The sequence below is a fragment of the Eubalaena glacialis genome, chromosome 13 (assembly GCF_028564815.1).
Source record: "Eubalaena glacialis isolate mEubGla1 chromosome 13, mEubGla1.1.hap2.+ XY, whole genome shotgun sequence".
Classification (NCBI taxonomy): Eukaryota; Metazoa; Chordata; class Mammalia; order Artiodactyla; family Balaenidae; genus Eubalaena; species Eubalaena glacialis.
This window is the reverse complement of record NC_083728.1, coordinates 88,128,415-88,144,899: the sequence shown is the minus strand read 5'-3', so window position 1 is coordinate 88,144,899 and position 16,485 is coordinate 88,128,415. Positions and strand designations below refer to the sequence as shown.

At 40.3% G+C, this 16,485-nt stretch overlaps 1 protein-coding gene across 3 annotated transcripts in view; it reads left to right on the top strand.

The window, feature by feature from the left end:
* The window catches only part of MBLAC1 (metallo-beta-lactamase domain containing 1), a 73,295-nt gene extending 59,689 nt beyond the window's left edge, over positions 1–13,606 (top strand). The window contains exon 4 of one of the 3 annotated variants that reach the window (XM_061208670.1): positions 12,714–13,606. The gene's annotated coding sequence lies outside the window, so the exon portion shown is untranslated. Of the gene's footprint in view, positions 1–10,353; positions 10,523–12,713 lie in introns of those variants that run through there. The other 2 variants (XM_061208669.1, XM_061208671.1) reach the window with 2 other exon arrangements.
* The last annotated feature ends 2,879 nt before the right edge of the window (positions 13,607–16,485 follow it).

The window sequence follows — 16,485 nt, the reverse complement described above, 5'->3', positions numbered from 1 at the left end:
AAAATGGAGTGAGGAAATGCTGGTTGGCGCTGCACTCCCCCACCCTAATGTCAGTAGTGCAAAGTGTGGACCTGAACTTCCCCCTTCATCTGGAGGCAACAAGGCCATGGGAATTGGTGCTCCACTTACTCCAGGGTGGCATCAGCAGGACCCAAAGGGAGCTGAGCATCCCCCCCCACCTGGACCTACATGCTACACCTAAACAGGGTGACTGCCTGCTAAATAGACCTGGGGTCTCACAATATAATACCTAAAATGTCCAGTATACAAGAGAAAATCACTCATCATACCAAGAACCCGGACAATCACAACTTGAATGAGAAAAGACAATCACCCGGTGCCAACACCAAGATTACTCAGATGTTGGAATTATCTGATGAGGATTTGTAAAGCAGCCATCATGAGTGTCCATCCACAGACGAATGGATAAAGAGGGTGTGGTATATATATGTGATGGAATATTACTCAGCCATAAAAAAGAATGATATGATGCCATTTGCAGTAACATGGGTGGACCCAGAGATTATCATACTAAATGAAGTGTCAGACAGAGAAAGACAAATACTGTATGATATCACTTATATGTGGAATCAAAAAAATACAAATGAACTTATTTACAAAACAGAAATAGACTCACAGGCATAGAAAACAAACTTATGGTTACTTAAGGGGAAAGGGGGAGAGGGATAAGTTAGCTGGACTTTTCTCAAAAGCATGATAAGCAAGTGCTACAATTAGTCTAATGCCAACTTTACAGTTGAGTTCACAGAGATCATGATCACTGGACAACTGGCTAGCTTTTCTATTTTACCTTCCTACTCTTCAGATACCTTCAAGACTTGTACTTGATGCTGGCTGCTTGGGATATACTTTTATTTAAAATAATCGCTGTAGATATTGTGTCTGTTTTTCTTTTCTAAATGGGAGATAAGTCACAAGTCCTGTGATAGTTTTCTATTCTTTTCCGTTAGTCTTTTTTTTTTTTTGGCTGTGTTGTGTCTTTGTTGTTGCGCATGGGCTTTCTCTAGTTGCAGCGAGCCGGGGCTACTCTTCGTTGCAGTGCGTGGGCTTCTCATTGTGGTGGCTTCTCATTGCGGTGGCTTCTCTTGTTGCGGAGCACGGGCTCTAGGCGCACGGGCTTCAGTAGTTGTGGCACGTGGGCTCAGTCGTTGTGGCTCGCAGGCTGTAGAGCGCAGGATCAGTAATTGTGGTGCACGGGCTTAGTTGCTCCGTGGCATGTGGGATCTTCCCAGACCAGGGCTCGAACCAGTGTCCCCCGCATTGGCAGGCGGATTCTTAACCACTGCGCCACCAGGGAAGCCCTGATTGTGGGTAACTTTTATTTTCACCTTTTTGCTTATGCATGTTTCCTAATGTTGCTACAATTCTTTTGTATTGTTTGGTTTTTAAACTAGATTTTAAAATGTTAACTGCCTTCATCAACAAACCTCCTCCATCTCTTTGCCCTAGGGATGCAGTTTCATCTAGGGACCCTACACAAAACCCATCATGCTTTCTTTTCCTTCCCATTTTTGCACCTTTTGGGCTCCAGTCTGCACTGTCCTAAGCTGCATCTAGTCCTAATGACAAAAGAATTAGATGTCACTATTTTCCTTAACCCCAAGACAACTTGTTTCCTTCCCCCCTTACCTCCTCTGCCTTCATTTCTCCAAAACAAATAACCTCAAATCCATCCTCTAGAGTTGTATGGTTGAGGAGCTAAATGTGACTATTGACTTAAGAGAAAAACAGAAATGAAACCCACCCCATCCCTTCCTAATTCCTGAATATTTTACTTCTTCCTTTTTTGGGGAGGGGTGGATGGGTGGGGGTGGTCTTCTCCTTTCACAATCTTTTTTTTCCGTATCTCTGCAAAGAAATACATAATACACCTCCACCACTCCCCTCAAAAATCCTGGATTCAGGTCATACCCACTGTTAATATCTAGCTACTTACTGTATATCTTGCATAACTTGCTTAACTTGTTTCTTCTGTAATGAAATTAATCATATCTACCTTATTTACATTACAAAGTGGTTGAGTTGGTAAATATAACCTGCAAAAGCTCTGAAGACATAAAATGCACATTACAAATTCTGGATGAGGCATGATTGTTCTTTTTCTCCTCCTCTTATTCTTCTACTTCCTGCGTCCTTTGATTACTAGTTAGGTTTTCTTCCTTTTCTGCTCTTTCTCCTTTCCTCTTTCTCCCTCCTCACCAATCTCTTTTCTTATTTATTTATTTATAAAAATTGAAGTATAGTTGATTTACAATATTGTGTTAGTTTCCAGTATAGAGCAAAGTGATTGTTACACATATATATGTATATATCTATACTCTTTTTTTTCAATTCTTTTCCATTATAGTTTATTACAAGATATTGAATATAGCTCCCTGTGCTATACAGTAAATCCTTGTTGTTTATTTTATATATGGTAGTGTGCCTCTGTTAATCCCATACTCCCAGTTTATCCCTCCCCACCCCCTTCCCCTTTGGTAACCATAGTTTGTTTTCTATGTCTGTGAGTCTGTTTCTGTTTTGTAAATAAGTTCATTTGTACTATTTCTTTGAGTCCACATATGAGTGGTGTCATATAATATTTGTCTTTCTCTGACTTATTTCACTTAGTATGATAATCTCTAGGTCCATCCGTGTTGCTGCAAATGGCATTATTTCATTTCTTTTATGGCTGAGTAGTATTGCATTTATGTATGTATATATACATACGTAAATGTATATATATCTTCTTTATCTTTTCATCTGTTGATGGACACTTAGGTTGCTTCCACGTCTTGGCTATTGTGAATAGTGCTGCTATGAACGTTGGGGTGTACGTATCTTTTCTTTTTTTTTTTTCCATGTTTAGAAATACATTTTAATATGAGAAATAAACTACATCAAAATAACAATAGTGGGGCTTCCCTGGTGGTGCAGTGGTTAAGAATCCGCCTGCCAATGCAGGGGACACGGGTTCGAGCCCTGGTCCGGGAAGATCCCACGTGCTGCGGAGCAACTAAGCCCATGTGCCACAACTACTGAGCCTGTGTGCCACAACTACTGAAGCCCGCGCACCTAGAGCCCGTGCTCCACCACAAGAGAAGGCACCACAATGAGAAGCCTGCGCACCACAACGGAGAGTAGCACCTGCTCGCCACAATTAGAGAAAGCCCACATGCAGCAACAGAGACCCAACACAGCCAAAAATAAATAAATAAAAAATTAATTAATTAAAAAATAATAATAGTGATTGTAGTTGAGGTCTTGGGACTGTTGGTGCCTTTTCTCCTAATTTCTAAGTCTTTATAATATGAACAAATTTATTTTTTTTCACATGTATAAGAATTTTATTGTTGCATTGTTTTTTTAAATTTTTATTGGAGTATAGTTTTTATTGGAGTATAGATTTACAATGTTGTGTTAGTTTCTGCTGTACAGCAAAATGAATCAGTTATACATATACATATATCCACTCTTTTTTAGATTCTTTTTCCATATAGGTCATTACAGAGTATTGAGTAGAGTTCCCTGTGCTATACAGTAGGTTCTTATTAGTTACCTATTTTATATATGGTAGTGTGTATATGTCAATCCCAATATCCCAATTTATCCCTCCCCCGCTTTCCCTCCTGGTAACCTTAAGTTTGTTTTCTACATCTGTGACTCTATTTCTGTAGATAAGTTCATTTGTATCATTTTTTTAGAATCCACATATAAGCGATAGTGCATGGTATTTGTCTTTCTCTGTCTGACTTATTTCACTTAGTATGATAATCTCTAGGTCCATCCATATTGCTGCAAATGGCATTATTTCATACTTTTTTATGGCTGAGTAATATTTCATTGTATATATGTATCACATCTTCTTTATCCATTCATCTGTTGATGGACGTTTAGGTTACTTCCATGTCTTGGCTACTGTAAATAGTGCAGCTATGAATATTAGGGTACGTGTATATTTTCAAACTATGGTTTTCTCCAGATATATGCCCAGGAGTGGGATTGCTGGATCATACAGTAGTTCTATTTTTATTTTTTAAAGGAACCTCCATACTGTTCTTCACAGTGGCTGCACCAATTTACATTGCCACCAACAGTGTACGAGGGTTCCCTTTTCTCTACATCCTCATCAGTATTTGTTATTTGTGTTCCTTTTGATGATGGCCATTCTGACAGGTGTGAGTTGGTATCTCACTGTGGTTTTGATTTGCATTTCCCTGATGATTATTAATGTTTAGCATTTTTTCATGTGCCTGTTGGCCATCTGCATTTCCTCTCTGAAAATGTCTATTCAGTTCTGCCCATTTTTTAATCAGGTTTTTTGGAGTTTTTTTGATATTGAGCCATATGTGCTGTTTGAAAATTAAGCCCTTGTCAGTCACGTTGTTTGCAAATATTTTCTCGCATTCTATAGGTTGTCTTTTCATTTTGTTTATGGTTTCCTTTGCTGTGCAAAAGCATTTAAGTTTAATTAGGTCCCATTTGTTTATTTTTGCTTCTATTTCCATTACTCTAGGCGACGGATCCAAAAAGTATTGCTGCTATTTATGTCAGAGAATGCTTTGCCTACATTCTCTTCTACGAGTTTTATGGTGTCCTGTCTTATATTTAAGTCTTTAAGCCATTTTGAGTTTATTTTTGTGTATGACGTGAGGGAGTGTTCTAACTACCCACCTCTTTTCATTTATTCCTTCTGCGAACATAGATCAATGGCTGGGTCAGGCACGCTGCTAGAATGCTTTGAAGAGCTCAACGCTAAAGTGGGAACCCAGCTTACAGACTAGTAGCTGCAGTATGATGCTGTAATTTCTAGAATAGCACAGAGGACCCTGCGATTAATTCTGGGCACAGGAGAGTCTTCCCAGAGGAAGTGGTGGTTTGAAGAGGGCTTTAAAGAATGAAATAGTTCACAGATAGGCAGAGGAGGGAGGGAAGAGCATCCCAGACAGAAGTGCCACCTGCAGAGAGAGAAAAATGGATAATCCCAGGAAGGCAGAGGCAGAAGATGCAGCCAGAATGGAAGATTACAGCCAGATCATGAAGTATTTTTTTTAACCTGACTAGAGAGTTCAGACTTATAACTGAATTCAGAGTTTCCTAGCTTTGTTTTCATTGTGGTCTTGGGAGAGGGCTTACAGGATCACTGAGCGGTCTCCCTATCAGGCGAGAGGGGGTTGCAGGGTACCAGCTGTGTGGGAATAATTAGCATCTTCTCATCCCAAACACTTCCCAACCCTGACCTACTCGCCCTTTACTTCTCTCTTCCTTTGTTTTTCTCCCTCCTCTCTACCCTGCTCCCTCTCTTTCCCTACTGCCCTTACCCACTCTGGGGCAGGAAAGCATGATCAATAGCATTAGGAATTCTGTGCAAGTGCACTGGTGCCCATGTGGTGGGTGTGAAGGGGAGGAGGTGAAATGGGTCCCCCACCGAGGATCACAATTACTCACTTGGTCATGGGGGGAAGTGAAATAAAGCACAAGGAAACAAAAAATGAGAACAATGGGCATGGGATTTGTGGGAGGGGTTTTCCTACCAAAGAGGCAAGAGGTAAATTCATGTCCACGTTCGAATTTTTTTTAATGTACGAAAAAAAAGTGGGTCTGAATTATGGGTTGTGAGAAAGTAAAGTTTCCTTCGCTCCTGCCAGGGTCCTGAGCAGCCTCTCAGAGTGATTCAGGGCCATCACCCACCACCCCAGGATGTCCCCCAATTGTGACAGGCAGGACCAACTATATAAAATTTCACTCAGAACATATATTCTCAACAGGAGCACTATCATCTCCAAGGGGATAAAAGTGGTTTGGGGCGGGGGGCAGGGAGTGAAAAGAATCTTGGATATTATTGTACAATGGTTAGTGGCCCTCCAAAGGGCCACAGTACATAAACAAATATATGTTATATCTGTGGTATTAAGAGTTTATGAAAGGATAGCCATTAGGAAAATAAAATTGTCTAGAAAGTTTCCTAAGGGGCATGATAATTTTTAAAAAGTTGACAACCACTAATTCAGAGGAAAAAATCAAATTCCTACATATGCCCCTATGAGATCAGGCCCATTACCTCCCTGAGCACAGAAAGTTCCAACCACACTGGCCTCTCTGACGATTCTCCAGTACATCAGGCACACACATCCGTGCACACACCGAGCCTTGGCATTATGTTACCTCTGCCGCGGATACTCTGTCCCGGGTTTCCTCCAGGCTGACTTCCTCACCTCCTTCCGGTCTTCACTCGACTCTTCTCAATGTCTCCTCAGAGAGACCCACCATGACCACCCTATTTAATACTGCAGCACACTCTGGATCCCATTTGCCCCGATCTACTTTTGCTTTTTTTTTTTTCCCATAGCACTTATCATCTTCTTCTTCTTTTCATACATTTAATTCATATATGCCATGTCCACATATAAATTAGTAAGATTTTACTAGACATTGCATATTAACTTTTTTGCATCATTACTGCCTATATATTTTAACTTTACCACCAACAACAAACAACAGCAACAAAACCTTGTCTAAAGACTACAGACAGTGATAAGACAGAGCAGTCGTCACATTGCTGTGCTCAAGTATGTGGAAGTTTCTGCTGGTGATGAAATACACGACCCTCTCCCCTCACTGAAGAGTATAGCCTGAAACAGAAGTGGAACAAGTTAAAAGATAATACAAAATGACATGAAGTTTTAGGACAACTAAAGCTAGATGTAGGTCCAAAGTTGTTAAACTTTCCACCAACTGGTGATGACAGGCTGTGTCAGAAGCATCTCGGGGAACTTTTGAAAAAAGTGTCCTGAGACACATTTCCCAGTTTTCAATTTTAGTATTGTTCAGGGTGGGAGCAGAGCTAGTCTCAGGTATTTCTAGCACACAACAGGTTTAAGAACTACAAGCTCCATTTTAGAATTAATCAGAAGCACCACAGCACAAGCCAATTTAAAAATATGCCTGAGATAAGGACCCAATTTAGTAGCTTTTCACCGAGTCACTGAAGCGGACGTAAACATTTTCTTTACACAGGACTACATAGATAGGTGGAACAGGATGAAAAGGAGGTCACTTACTACAGCAACTGATGGCAGTGTTCTACCGTCTCATTTCCCTGGTCCACCAAGTAGGTTCTAAAGCGATGCATTATTGACTTTTCAAACAATTAGACTGAGTAGAACCATAGCAGCGAGGATGCATGCTGCTTCTACCAAATCCACAGGGCCCCGAACACTGGTGACACCAGTGCACCTATATATTACTGAAACAAAAGTACCAAGAAAAAATTTCATAAGACGCATGGATAGTTTCTGTGTGGGGCGGGGCTGGGGCTCTGGGGGGAGGTGTCAGTGATTAATGCTGATCCTGAACCGCTGAAGGGCTGCAATCCAGAATTCAAAAAACAGACCCACTTCAATACTTCACTTCATAGGTAGGAAAACACGAGTCTGTAGATATGCCATTTCACCATCTCAGTTAAATCTTCCGTGTGACCTTTCATTTACCAAACTCCCACCATGAAATCTCTCCACAACATAACCTCAAATGATGTCCATCTCCAAGCTCTGCATTCTCTACCTGCAGAGGCTGGCTTCCACCAAAGGACCTAGAACAAGGCCACCAAACCTCTCACCTTACAAGCCCTGTTGCCAAAGAAAGTGACCCATACTTTCTCCTCGAGGGCAAAAATTCTAAGACAACATAGTTAGGTAGATCATCCATTACATATGCAATCAACTGGACCAGTTACACAGGAATGCCCATTCTAGCCATAAGTAACCAGGAGGAAAAATAGAGCATAGGGGCAGACAATGGATAGATGTACACTAAAAATGATAAAACTGTTTTTAGAGACATTTCTCTTGGCTATAACAAATAATTTAAAGTAGGCTGCTTACAGGTAAAAATCACAATGAACAGCATTATCAATTAAACAATTCCCAAAGCTAGTGATTTTAGCTAAATAATTATACATTGGAACCTTCTAAGAAGGCTGCTAATAAACTAAACTATGTCAAAATTTGCAGTTTTAGAGTCAGACTTGAAAGCCAAGGTAAGCAACTCCTTTGTATAGCTATTACCTCTGACCAAGGCATAAGAATTCACTCAGACAGATAACATTCATAACCTACCTAAAAATAGGATAGCTCATAATTTTTCTAAACTGTTCTTCCCTGCTGTGGACAGCCCTTGATCTCTGACTATAAAGCTTGGCAAACTTTGTCAAACGCTGTTAGTTTTATAAGTTACTAAAAACCTCTATAAATAAAGCCTCATTTCTCAAATCTGGATAGTTTTCTCATTCTGAATGCCTAAACATTTAGGTCACAAATTGAAATACCAGTAGAAAAATATTCGTCTTTAGGCAGGTTGTATAGTTACCACATGGCAAGAAACTGACAAGAAAATGTAAACATTCAGAGCATAAAAATACTTCAAAGCATTATGAACTTTGAACTTAGTACACTTTCCTAAATTTTAGTATTTCCAAATACAGGAAAAGCAGACTGCTGTAGGATCTTAGATGATTTAAGCTAACTTAATAAATGAATGAACCTTTCCAGTCCTGGGAAACTTATAGTCCTAGAAGGAACTATAAATTCAGTTGAGTGTGGAAAAAAAGTATGAGGCCAGAGCTGAGGATGTGACTCATGACCACATTATTAATTCTGTCTCGGACCCCTTCCTTAGGGTCATAAGAATAACTAGAAATTGAGGCATGTTAAAGCTGTATCTGGAGCCTAGCCAGAGCGAGAGGGATTCTTTTCTTGGACCTCATTCACGAAGAGCCTCAAATGTAGGTTTTGAACAGTCCTCTAAAGGGGGTTGGTCATATATTCAGCCAGAGACATGCCCACTATAAAGGAAGGAGACTTTCAGCCTACAGTTTAACCGGTGTCTCATTACAGCATTCTGCCTCAGGGATTAACTTTGTAAACCCTGTAATTATTGCATGACTATCAAAATTATAAAGGTTTGTAATGTCTCCCTGTTAAAAGCATTCATTTGTTAAATGTATCTATTTCAATCATGCCACAATTTTGGAACCCTGCTTTTGCTTCTCTTTGGTTTTCACATACTACTAAATTTGAGAAATGGAGATGGCTTGGGCTTTAAGAGAGCCTGCATAGGTCAGATAGGCTTGGTCCCCTCTTGGCCACAGAGAACCAAGGAAGTGGACTCTGCAACATTACATGGCACTTGCAGGCTGCGAGGTCCCAGACCCCAAATGCCTCCTACCCTTCTGGCTCCCCAAGCTTCCTCCAAGATATGTTCTTACAAAACACATTCCTTCCCTTTTGCTCAGTTATCCCATAATACTCCTGAGTAGGGGCAGGGGTAAAAAAGGGAAAGTGGGAAGGATTACCCAGGAGTGCAGCCTGTGATACTGTGATTTATGATAAGAAATATATATTTGGTCTTTGTCCCATTTCTGGCACAGAGCTCTTAAAATCCTTCGAGTTTCCTAAGTGAGGAGAGCAACAAAGGTGTCTTTCGTTATGTTGATGAGGTGACTCTGAGGTTCTGGACCGGTTGTCATTGGAGCCGACCAAGGGATTAGTGGGTTGGAACTTTCAGTCTCACCATCCCCACCTCCTACACCAATGGTCAATGATTTAATCAGTCATGATTGTAAGGAAGTCTCCATAAAAACTCAAAAGGACAGGATTTTGAGAACTTCTGGGTTGGAGATTCAGGAAGAATTGTGCACTCGGAGAGAGGATGGAAGCTCCACTGCCCTTTCCCCATACCTTGCCCTGTGCCTCTCTTCCATCTGGCTGTTCCTGAGTTCCATCCTTTTATGATAAACCAGTGATCTAGCAAGCAAAATCTTTCTCAGAGTTTTGTGAGCAACTCCTGCAAATTAATCAAACCCGAGGAGGGATTGTTGGAACCTCCAATCTAGAGCCAGTTGATCAAAAACACAGGTGTTAACCTGGGCTTTGACTGGTCTCTGTAGTGGGGGAGGGGGCAGTCTTGTAGACTGAGCCCTTAAACTGTGTAATCTGATGCTATCTCTGGGTAGATAGTGTGGGGACCGCCCTGCAACACACATACATAGCAATGGAGTCCAAGAACCCTTTTACAGGCCCAGGTATGAATGCTGCCATGAAAACCATCACAGCAAATGGGCACCCGCCCTCTTGGGGTTTTGTGGCTCTGATGGTTCATTTTATGTGCCAATTTGTCTAGGTTGTGTGCCCAGTTGTCTGGTCAAACACCAGTCTAGATGTTGCTATTGAAGGAAACCAGAATATGTTGCCCCAAAATATGCCTCTTTGACATAAAAATTACTTTGCGCTAAAGGTATTTTTACCAGTAGGTGCAAGAAGGATGCTCTGACTCTCCCCTTTTTCTTCCTGAAAGCAGGAGATAAGACCTTCATATGGAAGATGTGTCCACCTCCGACCAGAAGGAAAGTAACATTCTTATCATCAAGGATGGGAAGTTAAGACTTGGAAAATTCTGTGAAACAGACCTTATTAAAATAATTCCTGTCTTTCCACAGTTTAGTTACTTTTCCACAATCACCTCTTTGCTCAACCTGGTATAAAAGCATGTAGGTTTTACCACTTCTTTGGCAGAAACATGAAAAACAAAACTTAGAAATCTATCTCAAAATGATAAAGAAGATCAAGGAAGTGACAAACAAAATTTGAAATAATGGTTACTTCTGGGGTAGAGAGGGGGATGGGATAGGGAGACACACAAGGGTTTCAAAGAGTTGATAGTTGCTATAGACTGAATGTTTGTGTCTCTCCGCATCCCCAACCTGCCAAATTCATATTAATCCTTAATTTGATGGCATTTGGAGGTGGGGACTTTGGGAAGTGCTTAGGTCATGAGGGTGGAGCCCTCATGAATGGCTTGAACACCCTTGAAAATGGACCTGAGAGAAAGACTTGTACTCAGAAAACTATAAAACACTGATGAAAGAAATCAAAGATGACATAAACAGATGGAGAAATATACCATGTTCTTGGATTGCAAGAATCAATATTGTGAAAATGACTCTACTACCCAAAGAAATCTACAGATTCAATGAAATTCCTATGAAACTACCAATGGCATTCTTCACAGAATTAGAATAAAAATTTTTACAATTCATACGGAAACACAAAAGACCCCAAATAGCCAAAGCAATCTTGAGAAAGAAAAATGGAGCTAGAGGAATCCAGCTCCCCTACTTAAACTATACTACAAAGCTACAGTAATCAAGACAGTATGGAACTGGCACAAAAACAGAATATAGATCAGTGGTACAGGATAGAAAGCCCAGAGGTAAACCCACACACATATGGTCACCTAATTTATGACAAAGGAGGCAAGAACACACAATGGAGAAAAGACAGCCTCTTCAATAAGTGGTGCTGGGAAAACTGGACAGCTATATGTAAAAGAATGAAATTAGAACACTACCTAACACCATACACAAAAATAAACTCAAAATGGATTAAAGACCTAAATGTAAGACCAGACACTATAAAACTCTTAGAGGAAAACATAGGAAAAACACTCTTTGACATAAACCACAGCAAGATCTTTTTTGACCCACCTCCTAGAGTAATGAAAATAAAAACAAAAATAAACAAATGGGACCTAATGAAACTTAAAAGCTTTTGCACAGCAAAGGAAACCATAAACAAGACGAAAAGACAACCCTCAGAATGGGAGAAAATATTTACAAATGAAACAATGGACAAAGGATTAATCTCCAAAATATACAAACAGCTCATGGAGCTCAAAATCAAAAAAACAAACAGTCCAATTAAAAACTGGGTGGAAGACCTAAATAGACATTTCACCAAAGAAGACATACAGATAGCCAAGAGGCACATGAAAAACTGCTCAACATCACTAATTATTAGAGAAATGCAAATCAAAACTACAATGAGGTGTCACCTCACACCAGTCAGAATGGGCATTATCAAAAAATCTAGAAACAATAAATGCTGGAAAGGGTGTGGTGATAAGGGAACCCTCTTGCACAGTTGGTGGGAATGTAAATTGATACAACTGCTATGTAGAACAGTATGGAGGTTCCTTAAAAAAACTAAAAATAGAACTACCATACGACCCAGCAATCCCACTACTGGGCATATACCCTGAGAAAACCATAATTCAAAAAGAGACATGTACCACAGTGTTCATTGCAGCACTATTTACAATAGCCAGGATATGGAAGCAACCTAAGTATCCATCGACAGATGAATGGAAAAAGAAGATGTGGCACATATATACAATGGAATATTACTCAGCCATAAAAGGAAACGAAATTGAGTTATTTGTAGTGAGGTGGATGGACCTGGAGTCATACAGAGTGAAGTAAGTCAGAAAGAGAAAAACCAATACCATATGCTAATGCATATATACAGAATTAAAAAAAAAATGGTACTGATGAACCTAATGGCAGGGCAGGAATAAAGACGTACACATAGAGAATGGTCTTGAGGACACGGCGGGGAGGGGGAAGCTGGGGCAAAGTGAGAGTAGCATGGACATATATACACTACCAAATGTAAAATAGTCAGCTAGTGGGAAGCAGCAGCATAGCACAGGGAGATCAGCTCGGTGCTTTGCGACAACCTACGGGGGTGGGATAGGGAGGGTGAGAGGGAGGCTCAAGAGGGAGGGGATATGGGGATATATGTATGCATATGGCTGATTCACTTTGTTGTACAACAGAAACTAACACAGTATTGTGACGCAATTATACTCCAATAAAGGTCTATTAAAAAAGAAAAGAAAAGAAAAGAAAATAGACCCCAGAGACCTCTCACATCTTCCACCATGTGAGGACACAGCACAGATGTCATCTGTGAAACAGGAAGTGGGCATTCACCAGACACCAAATCTGCTAGCGCCTTGATCTTGGACTTCCCAGCCTCTAGAACTGTGAGAAATAAATGTTTGTTGTTTGTAAACCACCAAGTCTATTCTTTTATAGCCGCTTGAATGGACTATGGCAGTAATATTCTATTTCTTAAGATCTAAGTGTCTCTCTCTCTCTCTCTCTCTCATTCTGTGTGTGTGTGTGCATACATACACACTGTTATTAATACATAAAAGATTCAATAATTTAAAAAATCTTAAAAAAATAAAGTAGGTCTTGTGACCCAGCAATTTCACCCCAAGGTATTTACCCAACAGAAATGTGTACGTATGTTCACCCAAAGACATGAACTGGAGCATTCATGGAAGCTTTAGTCCTAATAACTCACAATTGGAAACTACCCAAATGCCTATCAATGGTTGGATGGATAAATAAATTGTGTCACATGCACACAATGAAACACTATAGAGCAATGAGAATGAACGAACGAAACCTCCACATGGCAACGTGAATGAATCACACAACCTTGATGCTAAATGAGAGGAGTCAATCACACAAGAGTACATTCTGTGTGATTCCATTTATGTCAAGTACAGAAACAGGCAAAACTACTCGATGCTGTTAGAAATCGCTTTCTCCATGGGAGAAAGGTTGAGACTGGACAAGAAGGGTGCTTCGGGGGCTGTAATGCTGTTTTTTGATCTGGATGCTGGTGCGTGTGCGTTCAGTTTGTGAAAAGGTACTGTGCTGTACATTTATGATATGTGAACTGTTCCTGTACGTATATTATGCTTGAATAAAGTTTTTTTTTTAACATCTTTATTGGAGTTTAATTGCTTTACAATGGTGTGTTAGTTTCTGCTTTTGAATAAAGTTTAATAAAGTCGGGTGAGAGGACGTAGAAGGTCAGGGTGGTGGTGGGTGTGCTGTTTTCTATCAAGGGGACAGGATCAGCTTCTCGGATAAAGTGAAAACTGGGTGGAGACCCTGAGGGAGTTCGCTGTGCAAGTATCTGTATACCTGGAGGAAGAATATTAAGAATATTCTGATGAAGATAATGAACACTAGAGACGATTAGATCAGTTATGATACCTGAATCCTGGAATGCTAAGTAGCCTTAGAGACTGGGAAATGTGACACTGACATGGGAGAAAACTGATGACTATAAACAGCACAAACTGGATGACACATAGCATTTGTAATAGCCACAATTTAATTTTTTGAGTATGTAAATACACATAAAATGAAAAGAAAGAAAAAAAAAGAATACGCTGGTGAGTGCTCACTGAGCTTGTTTTAGACAATGAGTTCCTTGAAGATGAGGACCTGGTCCACCTTGAAATTCCAGTGTCTACCTCAGTACCTAGCACGTTGCTAACCTACAAATTGAATAATTTTTTTTCTATATTATTCCAGCTGCTCCCAGGATTTCCTTCTGGTTTTTAGAGACTTTTTGTTTTGGCCTCGTGGTCTCTAACTTTGCTCTTTGCCCTTCCTTCTTTTGAAAAGGAGGGAACAAATCATGAGGCGTGAAATAACATGTTTTCGTCCATCCCAGTGGCAGAGCTGGCCTCCTCCTTTCTGTCTAAGCCGTTTCCAAATGATCCCAACACCCCGTCTCTCAGCCTAGCAGAGCCTCCTGACTGGAAACCACACATTTTAAAATTTACCCCCAACTCGACCCCTCCCAACGCACACAGCTTGTCCCACGGGACCTAAGGGGCTCATCTCTAGTGTAGCAGTTACTACACGTCACTGTGACGCTTTGTTTGCCTGCCTCGCTCACTTACAAGCTGAGCAGTTATGGGGTCAAAGCACATGACTCTGACTCTTACCCTATAGTCTTTTTAAAAATTAATTTTTAAAAATTTAATTGCACTGTAGTCTTTGAAAAGTGCTGGTTGAAGGGGTGGGTCAAGGTGAAGAGAATCAAGAAAGGCAGACTTGGGGTTGGGAAGTTTGTTGATGGCCGTTTGATAGGGTAAGAATTGGTACTAGGAAAATAAGGGAAAATAAGAGGCAAGGACGTCTAGTTTCAAAGCAAACAACAACCACCCCCAAAAAATCAGAATCGGAAAGAAAAAGAATGATAACCGAGGCAGCAAAGATGCCAAACCCACAGAAACCAGCCATAAGTTAACCACTGTATTAGTCAGGGTTCTCCAGAGAATAAGGCGAAGGGGGGTGGAGGGAGAGAGAGAATATTTATTTTAAGGAATTAGCTCACAAAATTTGGGGACTGGCAAGTCTCAAATCTGTGGGGTAGGTCAGCAGACTGGAAATTCAGGCAAGAGCTGATATTGCAGTTTTGAGCGTGAAATCCACAGGGCAACAGGCCGGAACTCAGGAGGGTTTCTATGTTATTAAAGTCCTGATGAGAATTCCTTCTTTTCCGGAGACCTCAGTCTTTTCCCTTAAGATCTTCAACCGGTTGGTTGAAGCCCATCCACATTATGGAGGCTAACGTGCTTTGTTCAAAATTAAATACTCATCCTACCTTAGAAGTACCTTCACAGTGTAGGGGAGGCAAATTTTTTTACCTCTACCCTCTTAGGGTTTTCAGCTGGGTCTGCGAATTGACTTGACCTAAGACAGAGTAGCAGGTGAAAAGCATACAGACTTACTTAATACAAGTTTTACGTGACGTGGGAGCCCTCACAAGAAAATGAAGACCCAAAGAAATGGCCAGATCTACGTGCTTTTATACCAGATAGAACAAAAAGAGGTGATTGTAGAAAAGTAACTGAACTGTGGGGAGGCTAAGGAAAGAAAGGAATGATTTTAATAAGGTCTGTTTTACAGAATTCACTAGGTCTGGGTCTGGTGAGTGGAAACTTTGCTTCATTTTGCTTCATAACACTTCTCACCACATAATATATTTATTTATTATCTGACTCACCCTCTTCCTCACAACTTGAAAACAATTAAAAAAATATGTCTTATTTTTATTCACTGCTGTATCTTCAATTCCAAGAAGAGTGTCTGGTACATAGAAGGTGCTCAATAACACCGGTTGAATGAAAGAATGAAAAACTTTGCTCCCTGCATGAGTAGTATGATTCAAGCTGTTTGTGAAAATGAAACAATTCTAATGATGGCTGATGAGCAGTGTCCTGTAAAAGTTTCCTCTGTGTTAAGTAAAATGAGAACAGGGAATTTCTGAGGTAAAATTAAATGTAGCTTAAAAAAAAAAAAAAAGTAGTTGGCCAATGGAGCAATGGAAAAAGCCTCAGCCTCAGCCTCAGCAGACTTAGACTGGAATCTGGCTCTGCCACTTGCCAGCTGTGTGCCGTGAGCAAGGCTCAATCTCTTTTGTTTCCACTTCCTCATCTGTATAGTATCTGGGAATACTATTACAGGGTGGTTAATGAGTGGGTTAGGCCAGTGTACAGATGAAAACGCTCAGAACCAGTATGTGCAAAAAAAAAAAAATTGACACCACAAACTGTCATCAATATCTAAGGCCAGGGAAGGCTTTGCAAATCAAGCATCTCTACAGAACTTTCTCTACATCCTCCTCCAATTTAAATTTTATATTATAATCATACCTCATCTTTAAAAAAGGCATCCATCTTCTCTAATTAGTTTTCTCCTCAAGCAACAACACTTTGTTTTATGTTGTTGAAATATGATTCACATACTGTAAAATTCACCCTTTTAAGCTT